A 12,022-nucleotide genomic window follows, 5' to 3' on the forward strand; every position below is an offset into this window, starting at 1 on the left:
CTTCAAAGGGAAGATCTGCTTCAAGAGATGAGCATCCTTAATGTTGAGGAAACTTAACGACTCACTCTCTTCTATCAAGAAAAGCAGCTGAACTCGATAAGATGCATTGTCTCTTCCAACTCTGAAAACTGAGGATTCTAAAATTGTAAGCTTCTGATGACAGTCCAGGAGCCCAGAGGTAGCAATGGAAGAGGGGAAAGGAAGCGGGTATATTCAACCCTACCTATCCTTATGAGCGAAGTCTGTACTCAAGGAAAAGAAAACACGGAGATATTGTTTATAAAGATCTATGGAAACTTGAACTGAATTTCCATAAGTATGCAGGTATGCCTCACACCAGGCAAAGAACAAACATGGTAATCTTTTAAATCCAGAAAGTAATGTTAGTGTTTGATTTTTTTCTTTTAATGGAATGAAACTATCAATGACATTCACATAAAATCATTTATTCAGGTGAGACATATTTTTATGCATTTAACTAAGGGGGATAATTCAAAGAAAAAAAAAGTCAAGGCTTGAATTTGGCAAAATGTAGATTAGTATTTCTTTAAATAGAGATGGGTTAGGAATTCTTTATCTTAATTATGATTCCTCAATATTTTTTGACACGCTCATATCAAAATCACCCCCAACTGCTGCTGGTTTGGTTATGCAGCAGCTGAAGAAGCTGACTTGGACTCAAGGACCCCGTTGAACTAAAAGCCAAAAACAAAAAACAAAAAAGAAACAAACAAACAAAAAAAACCCCAAATTTAAAAGCACTAGAATCTCACCCAGCTTGGTGATAACTGAAAACAAATGAAAAAAGCTAATTTATATCTCTCAATCCCTGCTCACTCTAGGACCTTTAACCTTTTTGTGGAAAGGCTACTGGAATAGACTATATTATTTAAATGCTTTTCCCTGACCTTTAAGTTAGGACATATTGTTGATTTTGTGTTGATTCTCAGGAAATCTGCTTGGGACAATATGAGTGAAACATACAAACAAAGAAAGTTGATGAAATTTTTTTTTTTTTTTTAAAAGTTCTGAAAATATTGCTACAGTCTACCCTTCCTGGGGGATTCTACAAAAAGATGATGAGCCATCTGGCTGGTCCCTATGCAACAATTATGGAAGAAAAATGACTTCTGATTCATTTCAGTATCATCTTTTTAATAGTGTGGGGTTGAATTTATATTGGAAATATACTTTTTAAATCTAGTCCCCATTCCCCATTTTCCTGCAACCAGCTCCAGAGAGTTGAGCACATGACCCTCATCTGGCCATTCTCTGGCCAAAGTGATTATATCAGGGATAGTTATATCACCCAGGTTAATCCAAGTAGACTCAATCTCAGGATGCTGGATGGAACCAAAATAAATTCACTTTTCACAGAAGTTGCTAAACTGCAAGGACAGGCATCTAGAGCTGCTAGGAACAAATATCTTCTGAGATGAGTTGGAGAATGACAATACAGGAGAGGGAGAGCTGAGATACAGAGACAGGTTCCTCCTGACAAAGTACTTTGAGCATCAGAATCCAACCATGCCTGAAGCCAACATACACCTTACCTTGGGAGATTTTCATTAGGTAAAGATAATCAATTCTCTTTCCGTCCTGAGCCAGTTTGAGTTTGGTTTCTGGCTCTAGCAATGGAAGGAGTTTTAAGTGAAGCAAAGGAGGTGTGCAATGTCCTTCACAATATATTCCAGCCAACTTCTCTCTAACCTTATCTGCCATTGTCCACTGCCCATTCTATCATTTTATGTTCCAGGTACACTCTACTCTATCTGGCCTATGAACAGACTATACAGATTTATGCTAACATGGCTTTGCTCATGCTATTACTTCCCCCTATGAGATCCTTCCTCCCTTCTTTACCAGGCAAACTCCTATTGATAGTACAAAGCCCATTTTTCTGTGGAAGCCATCCCCGAAACCCACAAGCAGAAACAATCAATCCTTTTCCTTGTATTCTCATTTTGCCCATGGTTCTCTTATGGCATTTGCCACACTGGATTACTGTTATTTATTTATGAGTCCCTCTCCCTGCTAGAGAGTTCCTACTCAAAAACTATTTTATTTACCTTTGTCTCCTCAGAGCTTAATGTACAATAAGCATTTGTGAGAAGGATGAGGGATGAAGGGAAGGCAGGGAAATAAATGTATGGATCCTGAACCTGTGTCGCCAAGATCTGGAGACACCTTATATAAAAGTGAAAATCAGGAGTTTAGCATTAGGGTCAAATATTTCCCAAAAAAAACCTTTCAACCTTTTCCCTTACACTGAAGAATGACAAGATTAAGAGAATGCAAAGGGGCCAATCGTTGTTTTTAAATAGTTGATTCTATGTGCTACCTAAATTCTGGAAATTAAATAGGATCCTATGCGCTACCTAAAATTCTGGAAAAATACACATTGGAAGTAAGAGAATGAAGTGAATGATGTTTAAAATGCAATCATGATTGTTTCTTCTCCTCTGCCTTTTTGCTAAATCTACTGATCAGAGCACAAGGATGAAACCTGAAGGCAGCTTTACTGGAAATCAGGAAAGCAAGAACCCCAAGACCTCTAAACTCTCAACACAGTTAACAAAATACCACAACTAAGAATATTGCTTTAAGTGAATCAGGCTCAAAGGGAAATTCCCTGGCCAAACTTAAAAGTACACACGAAACTTTCAGTGCAGTGATGAAATACCTCTCTCTCTCTCTCATCCAGAAATACTTTTCTAGTGTACTACGCAAGAAAATACATATCTAGAAGTCTCCTCCAGGTAGAATCACACCATGTTAGGCTGGGCTTCATTATAATGTTGCCAAAGCTCTTAGAAATCAAGAAAATAAAACCTTGAGGCTATCAAAAGAGGCATGTAATTGAGCTGTGGAATTCATTAGAGCCTCAAGGCCATCTTCCCTGACAGGGAAGATCCTCTAGACCCTGAGCGCTCCTTTAACCCTGGGTGGAGCTGAAGGATGGGAAGGGAGCCGTCAGACCCAAAGCAGCCACTCTCTCTCCTTTTGGACCTTGGTATTTCCCTCGTATGAAACAAGGCAAGCATAGCAAGGACCACCAGACAGCAGACTCTCTTCTACCTAAAACCACCCAGGGGCCACCTGAAACTGAGCACCCATTTTGTCAGGAACTAGAGCAACAATGTAAAGACACCCGTGTCCTTTTAACCTGGATCCACATTTGCGATCTTGGGCCAAAGCATCTGTGACTGGTAACGGGGGTGTAAGGAAACATATGTTCACTCACGACAGCTCAACTCAGCTCAAAAGCAGTTTCCATGCTGTTCCTAAACACGAAGAGAAAAGTCTGGCAGACTGTGTAGAACAGAAGAGAGGCCCATGCCTGTACCCACTTTCTGGAAACAAAAGCAGTCTGTCACCAACATAAATATAGTTTACATACCAATGGTTTCCCATGAACTTTTCACCAGCAGCTTCAGTCACAAGTGCATTTTCTTTCTTAGCCTCAGGTACCTAGGGAAGGTCTTCATTAACATTACGTTTTAAGGGGTGGTGTGTTAAAAGGGGGAGGGTGGGATACTGAGGGGCTTTTGGACAAAATCTGGATTTGTGTTTAAGCTCTGGCACTTATGAATTATGTGAACTTAGGCAAGCAACGTAGCCTCTCTTAGTACCCCACCTCCAAAAAAGAGTATAGCAGCTATCTTATAATATTGGTAGAATATTAAATTAATTAATGTTTGGAATGTGTTTACAGAGATGAGCTCAAAGAGAGAACCAAACCACACATAGGAACAACTTGTACTTAGATGTTCAATAACATGTAAGCTATGATGAATATTCTGGATCAATTAACAAACAAACAGGAGTGACTTCTTCCTAATTCTTTTTGCCTTTCTGTACCACTTGGTCTAAAACAGCAACAAACCCTTTTACTCTTTATCCTCTCACTCTACATTATTTTATATCCATCATATATCACTACTTAGTATTGTATATTTATTTGGAGTTTATTTTGTCTTTACTCTCCGTCATTTAAGGTATAAGGCTTGGTTGAGCTCACTGCTCTGCCCTCAGTGCCTTAAAATAATGCCTGGAAAAAGCAAACCCTCATTAAATATTGTTGGATGTCAAAATGAAGATGAGTCCCAAAAAACACAGGGGTTTATACATATTTATAATATTTGGTTTTTTTATGGGGAGATATATTTTATTAAATGGATTTTTAATATTGCAGGTTTGCTTCAAGTATAAATAACAATTCTTACTGACTTACTCAAATATTTACTCGACAGCATATTTTACAAAGCTGCCTGCTAGAGGCTGAGAAAGAGTTCATGATTAATCAGAGCCTGTCTCGAAAGAGGTTTTAAGACAATACAGTTGATATGCCTTGGGTTGTATCCTCAATGCACAATAATTCCTCCTTCTCGGTGGTGACGGCCAAAGCAGACATGTTGGTGGAATGTAATAACCAGTCTGCTGTGAGAGGGAAGATGAAGCAGATGTGCAGAGAACAGCGATGAGGTAGAGCAAGGACTTCAGAGCACCCTATGATTGGCTGAGCAATCCCTGATTACCAACTGTTCATCTCTGGACAGTATACACAGAAAAAGAAAAAAAAAAATTTTTTTTTTTGAAAAAATAATTAGGCAATATATATGAGGAATTCTTTACAAGTATATACTTTTGTGGAGTAATCTAAAGGAAAGAAATCTGACAATGAAGATGTTTATCATGGTTATATAAAAATATTGATCAAGTAATTAAAAGACCTAAGATACTAGGTAATTAAAAACTTGTATTTGGGAAGCGGATGTGGCTCAAGGAGTTGGGCAGCCCCCTATCACATGGAGTGTCCTGGACTCAGTTCCTGGTGCCTCCTAAAGAAAACAAGCAAGACAGCGAGTTGATGCATTGGACAGCCGTGGCGAGCTGATGAAGTGAGCTGACGCAACAAGATGATGCAGTGAGGTGCCACAATCAAGAGACAGTGAGGACATATAATGAGAGACACAACAGGCAGCAGAGGTGCCTCAAATGATTAGGCACCTCCCTCCCACATGGAAAGCCCATGGTTCGGTTCCCTGTGCCTCCTTAAAAACAAACAAACAAAACAACTAGCAAACAAACAACGAAACCAACTCAGCGGAGCTGATGTGGCTCAGTGATTGAGCACCAGCTTCTCACAAATGAGATCCCAGGTTCAATTCCAGTCACAGAACCTCAAAAACAAATAAACAAACACCCATGTATCTGAGGAAAATTGGATTACATAAAGAAAAATTCATGTTAAACAAGAAAAGAAACTATATACAAAGTAATTCCAATTATCTGTCTTATGAATGTATGTAGGTATAGAGATAGAGATGCACAGAAGTAGATATAGATATAATATAAATGCATAGAAGATGACTAGAAGGAAATATAGCAGGATGCTTTACATGGTTATTCCTCAATTATGGACTTTTTCTTTTATTCTTGAAAACTTCCTACACTTTCCAGATTTTCTACTAGGAGCAATTACTATTTGGTACACAAAATGCTGTATTTTACTTTAAAATGTTGCCCAAAGAATTCTGGAAAATTCTGTTTGTAGACAACTAAATAGTAAGTGCTGCAAAAACCAGCAGGGACACATATGTAGTTAAGTGAGGTTTATTACTCATTGCAATGTGGGAGAAAGCACACCATGGCGAACTGAAGAGTGTCTTAGTAAAATGGTATTAGAAAGAACTTTTATAAGATTTGGCTACTGTTAGGTGATTTTGAGGAGGGTTCCAGGAAGCACAGCTTTGTTCTGGACTCAGTGCTGCTCAGCAGAGGCAATACAATGATAAGGTAGGCTGCTAAGTCTTCTCTAGAAGAGGGGACAAATGAAGCAAGGTTACATCTATAATTGGTAAAGCAGCAGCAGTCACTCATAATAACCAGGATGGGGGGTGCTTGCTCATTTTTGTGATCTAGGCAATTATCATTGTTTTGTTTATGTCAAAATATGATCATAGAAGGAAGCAGATGTGGCTCAAGCAACTGGGCTCTCACCTACCATATGGGAGGTCCAGGGTTCAATTCCCAGGGCCTCCTGGTGAAGGCAAGCTGGCCCAAGCCGAGAGCTTGCACAGCAAGATGATGCAACAAAAAAGAGACACAGAGAAGAGACAATAAGAGACACAGCAGACCAGGGAGCTGAGGTGGCACAAGAGATTTAACACCACTCTCCCACTCTGGAAGGTCCCAGGAATCAGTTCCCAGTGCCGCCAAAAGAGAAGACAAGCAGACACAGAAGAACGCACAGCAAAAGGACACGGGGGGGGGGGGGGGAATATCTGAGAGTGTCAGTCTAGCTGCTGAATGTTAAGGATTCTTAAACAGACACACACAAATATGAGGACAACAGCAGGCTAACAAAAAATCCTGTGTTGGGAAACGGACTTTGGCCCAGTGGTTAGGGCGTCCGTCTACCACATGGGAGGTCCGCGGTTCAAACCCCCGGCCTCCTTGACCCGTGTGGAGCTGGCCCATGCGCAGTGCTGATGCGCGCAAAGGAGTGCTGTGCCACGAAGGGGTGTCCCCCGCATAGGGGAGCCCCACGCACAAGGAGTGTGCCCCGTAAGGAGAGCCCCCCAGCGCGAAAGAAAGTGCAGCCTGCCCAGGAATGGCGCCGCCCACACTTGCCATGCCGCTGACGACAACAGAAGCGGACAAAGAAACAAGATGCAGCAAAAAGACACAGAAAACAGACAACCGGGGGAGGGGAGGGGAATTAAATAAATAAATAATAAATCTTTAAAAAAAAAAAATCCTGTGCTTAGCATTATCTCCCACAACAAACGTAACTCAAATGAGGTTAATTAATACATATGAATGTGACTTATAAACTGCTACCTGTGTGTTAACAGGCTGCTAACATTTCAGCATAATTGTCATTTATACCAATCCCGTTTAGTACAGAAGGATCTGAATCTTTTGGGGGCTGTAACAGAAACATGTACATTAGTTTCAGTTTACAAAGAAGGACAGAAATTAAGACCCAAATCTTAGAAAAGGATATATAGCAAAAATTCAGATGCAACTTTAAAAATATACATTCCTTCCTAACGCTGTGTTGCTCTTTACAAATCCATAAGAGAGAAAAAAGCTTAATACATAACCCAAAATACAGTAACTTAAAGAAGCTTAAGGATTGAAGGGAAAAAAATGGGCAAGGGTGAAATGGCATGTTGGCAACTTACTTTTAATGGTTCAGTCAAAACAAAAAAGACAGAGATAAAGCAAGTAACATTTACAGTATATCTGAAATTAAACATTTACATCTGGAGAATATATGATATTAAACAGATGGCATGTGAAAAATGTATATGCAGAGAACTTCTGATAGTTTCTTCTCATAGTCTGATGGGTCACCTTACATTTTGGAGATCATCACCCTAATGAACCTAATTACAAAAGGTAAGACTTCTGGAAGGATTTGTAAGATGCTTCTCAAAGACCATATTGGAGCAAAAATTGCTTATTTGGGAACTTGGCCTTATTGGTATAAAATTATAAAATCTTAGAGGACTCAAGACTCTAGCCATCCATTAATACTAAAATATCTATGGCGTTCACGAGAAGGATCAAGCATTGTGGAAGGTGTCGGAGGTCCGTGAAGAGTGCTCTAATGAACTAAAATAGTGTCTTCCCCTAAACATTTGATGAACAAAATCCGCAGATAGGATGATGCACCATTTATTATATAGGGAATTCCATGTAGTAGACCTCCCCCCCAAAGTGCGCACACACATATCATCGTTTAAAAACTAGGCTTATCATTCCATTAAAGGGATGTAGTAATTATCAAGGTGAGGAAATTAAATAGCTTGTAGCAAAGGGGTCATAGGAAGGGTGAGTTACACAGAATAAAAACTCAGGGGAATCAGACCGTCTGAACATTTTTGTTTTTAGTCAGTGCATGCATATGGTACAAAAACAAATGAACAAGACCCCCAAATTTCCCTCCCAATTTAGCCCTCCAGTCTATCCCTGAAGGATTTTTATATTCCTGTGCACATACACACCCTTTGAAAAACATAAATGGCAACTAACTGTCAATACAGTTCAACGCCAACTTTGTTTCACTTAACAATTTAACTCAGGGATTCACTCATGCATTCACTTTTTTATTGAGCAACTACTATGTAGCCAGCATTGCTCTAGGAGCTGCTAAAGAGGTAATCAAAATACACAAAATTCCTGTGTGGAGTTGATATGCTGGCGGTTTCTTCCATGCCAGTATATTAACAATGACCTCATTCTCTCAATAGCTGCACAGTTTCTGCTCCATTGTAAGCATGTGCCACAATTTATTTAACCAATCCCTTGTTGATGGCCATTTAGGTCATTTTCCAGTTAACACATATATATTTTTTTACATATATACAAACATTGGCATTATAGTATCCTCTTCCTTTATAAACAAATATTTTGGCCAAACCCTCAAGAGCTATTTAAGACCTGTCAATCTGTGCAAGATTACATTTTTATTGTTTCATTCAAAGACTTGTTTTCACTTACCAACATCTAGAAAACTACATCAGGGAAGAGAACAAAATTGTTTAAGTTAAGATTCCAGTTGATTATTTATAACAGTTTAGCAGAATGTGTTACAGTTTCTAAGAGCCTATGAAGAAAGTAAATGTCATAGTCAATCTAGTTTTTTCCCTTGCACATGCAACTGTTAGGTGTGGTGCTAATTCTTCCAGCTGGTATTCAGACAGCTTTAAAATTTACTTTGAAGTTTCCCTAACCCTTAAAAGTCAGAGTGGTTGCTTTGCCAAGAGAAACAGTTCTTACTGAACAAGTCAGCATTCACTAAATCTTTATAGTTTTGAAAGTAGATGTTGTGGACTCTTTGTGTAGGCATATAAATGTAAGTATACATGTGTGCATGTAAACTCTTTAAGCTAACATTTGTTAAGGGTCTACAACTGACCACAAGCAACCCAAAGAGTAAAACTGAACCACCACTACACCAATCACAAATTTTATAAATGTTGGATCCAAAACTCAACCCACATGTGACTCCACAGTGAAGTATCTCGGCATACCTAAGGTTTACTGCCCGCTTTCTGCAGAGAAGCAGAGTTTCAGATCCCAGCACGGCCACGTGGTGGCCAGGGACACTGGACAATTCTTTCTAAGTTTTCCAGGCTTCTGATTATCTCTTAACTGAGGGTGATAATATCAGGTAGCAATAAGGATTAAAAGCGACAATACCGGTAAAGAGCCGAGTACAATGTGTGGCCCCTGCTGAGGCACTTCCATAAAGTTCCCTGTTATGACTATGCCCATAATAATTTCATAATAGAACTACAATTACGTATGTTTCTAGCCCACACACAAACTACCACCAGAAGATGGTAGGGCTGAGCCTGTGGCTGAAACACACCACTTGTTGTAGAAAGGGCCAAATAAGTTTTATTATTAGGAGAAAATTGAGGACAGGGTTCAGGTGGGCATTAACTGGAATAACTGAGGAATTCCAAAACTCCCACCCAAGAGCAAAGGTCTCTAATAATGCCCTAGCCCAGGCTGGAACCCACAGAGCCCATTGGTGTGGATCCAATTTGGTCCACATTTCCTGTGAATGGATAGAGAAGCAAGAGAAAGTAAGGCCACGGGGAATCTGGGGGCATCCAAGGAGAAACGAGCCCTCACAGCTTCACATCAACCTTCTGCCCACAGATCAAGGATCCCCAAGGGGAGACTGACAGCAGCTGGCAGACAGCTGGCCAAGCAGGTCTGGGTTGCCCCACTATCCCTGTGTTGGGGACCTCGGAAGCCGCGGGCAGGGCGTGGGGTGGGGGAGATGGCTCTATAAGAAGGCTCTGCACAAAAGGGCCTCCCTTTTCATTCCCTCTCCATTTCATCCAGCTGAAGCCCGCTTTATGCAAACAATACTCTTATAAGAGCCTCAAAATACAGTCTCCTGGCGGGGTGGGGAGTGGGGCGGAGGGGGCGAGCCAACAGTTCCGTAAGTGGCAGCAGGCCAGGGAAGTGGGGACAGCGGGAATGGGAGCCAGCTGGGGAAAGGGATCGTGGCTCTTAGACACCGGAGCTTAAGTAAACCATCCTCCAACGGAACTCCGCCTCGAGGGTCTCCTTCCACCTGCCCCTACGCGGCTGCCAAAGCGGACGCCGTGCGGGCCCCGCCGCTCAGCCGTGCAGCCCGAGACGCTTGCCCAGAAAACATGGCTGGCTGGAGCATCCGCGCGGGGCGCGGGGAGCGGGGCGCGCGGCGCGCGGCAGCGGTGCGGGTCGGGGTGCAGCCCGCGCCCGGCGGCGGGGGGAGGCTGGCAGGGGGAACTTGAACGCCGCGGCTGGAGGCAAGTGCAGCGCGGTGCAGCCGCTCCCGGGCAGGGCTCCCTCCTCCCTCGCCGCCGCCTTCCCTCTTCTCCCTTCCTCCTCTCCTTCGCCCCTGCCTCTCTTTTCCTCCTCCGTCCCTGACCTCCTCCCGGCCTCCCTCGGTCACTTCCAAGCTCAAGGACAAAACCCGGCCGCGCGCCCGCGCCCGCTGGGGGTTACCTGCGGGTCGCGAGCGGCCCCGAGGTCCGCCTCGGTCAACGCCGGAGCCCAGGCGCGCACTCGCCCGCCGCCCGCCGCATCCCCGCGCGTCTGGGCGGCCCCGGCGGCAGCTGCTCCTTTTCTGGGCCCCGCAGGCGGGAGGCACGGCCCGGGCGGCCCCTGCCCGCTCGGGCAGCCGCGGCGTCCAAGCGCGCTCTTCCCGCGGCCCGGCCCGCGCAGGGTGCCCGCGGAGAGCGCGGCCTCCCGCCCGCCCACAGCTGCTTGGCCTTGGGGGTGGGGTGGGGGCATAAACAAGCTTTCGGGGCACCAGCTGGGGGAGCGGGTCACGTGGTCCAGGCCCCGGACGGCAGGGAAACACGGACCCACTCAGGGTTGCTACGGTGTTGGAAAGGGGCGCGTCCTCGGGGTTAGATGTGGAAATGGGAGTCAAATGGGAAGGTCGGGTTTATTTTTAAATAAGGCTTGAAAAGAGGTTTTCTCAGCAGTTGGCAGAAAAAAACCTGAAACTTCCATCATCAGCATCATAAATGCCATTATTTTACGTATAACAATCAATAAATAGCAACTATCATTTTATGAAGGAATTAGTATCAGACAAATATATTCTCTTCCGGTGCATTTTGCAAACACTGTGCTATTCCAGTGCACCAGCCCCAGTTTCTTTAATACAACTCTGGTCATTTTCACTCTACTATGGGGAAACCTATGTTGGCCCCCACTGCACAGAATAAACTCGAGTCACCTCAGCTTAGCATACAAGGCCCATAAAAATCTATTCTCAACCTTACTCTGCAGCCTCAAATTTGAAGCATCTCACTCTCACACAGCCCTCACAACTATTTGTTTTCCACTTTGAATATGAGAAAGATGAGGCTCAGAGAGGTTAAGTAAGTACTTGAAGACTCTCAGCTGAGAAGTTCTGGGACAATGTCCCAGGTCAGTTCAAGTCCAAGTTCAAGTACTGGATCTTGGCCTCTGTGTGCCTTTTGTAAACTTTTAAGACCAAGAGTGCATGCCCTGTTGAGTACTGGAAGATACTTCACTTCTTCATTGGCAAGGTTAAAACCTGAAAAAAATTGGACTCACTAGGCCAAGAAAAAAAAAAAATCCCAGAGAATCCCCTTTGATTCTGTCACCTTGGGCCACCTCTTCCTTTGAGTCACATACAAATATAGTGCCAACTTCAGGTTGACCATGGCAACAAGGAGAGTAGGGCATTCACAGGAAGTAATTTCACTAAATTGTGATTGGCACCCAGCATATTCACATCACTGCATGTGACAGCAAATCATCACCCAAAGAGAAAGCCATAAAGTAATTATTTGATATATATTACATAATATTAAAATGATTTTCCCATGTGGATTTCAAAAGCAGATGACAATAAATCCACAATAAGGGCCTGAAGCAGCCTCCCCTCAAAGGTACGGAAATGCACTGGGCAAAAGAGTGAGTAGCATCAAATTTACTCGTGCATCTTTTTTCTTAAACAGCCACA

At 42.9% G+C, this 12,022-nt stretch overlaps 1 protein-coding gene across 25 annotated transcripts in view; it reads right to left on the minus strand.

The window, feature by feature from the left end:
* Positions 1-12,022, minus strand: part of MAGI1 (membrane associated guanylate kinase, WW and PDZ domain containing 1) — a 683,941-nt gene that overhangs the window by 169,061 nt on the left and 502,858 nt on the right. Inside the window, exon 1 of one of the 25 annotated variants that reach the window (XM_071212141.1) lies at positions 10,525-10,684. The exons of the other annotated variants lie outside the window; for them this stretch is intronic. The gene's annotated coding sequence lies outside the window, so the exon portion shown is untranslated. Of the gene's footprint in view, positions 1-10,524; positions 10,685-12,022 lie in introns of those variants that run through there. 25 annotated transcript variants of the gene reach the window in all.

The sequence above is a fragment of the Dasypus novemcinctus genome, chromosome 26 (assembly GCF_030445035.2).
Source record: "Dasypus novemcinctus isolate mDasNov1 chromosome 26, mDasNov1.1.hap2, whole genome shotgun sequence".
Lineage (NCBI taxonomy): Eukaryota > Metazoa > Chordata > Mammalia > Cingulata > Dasypodidae > Dasypus > Dasypus novemcinctus.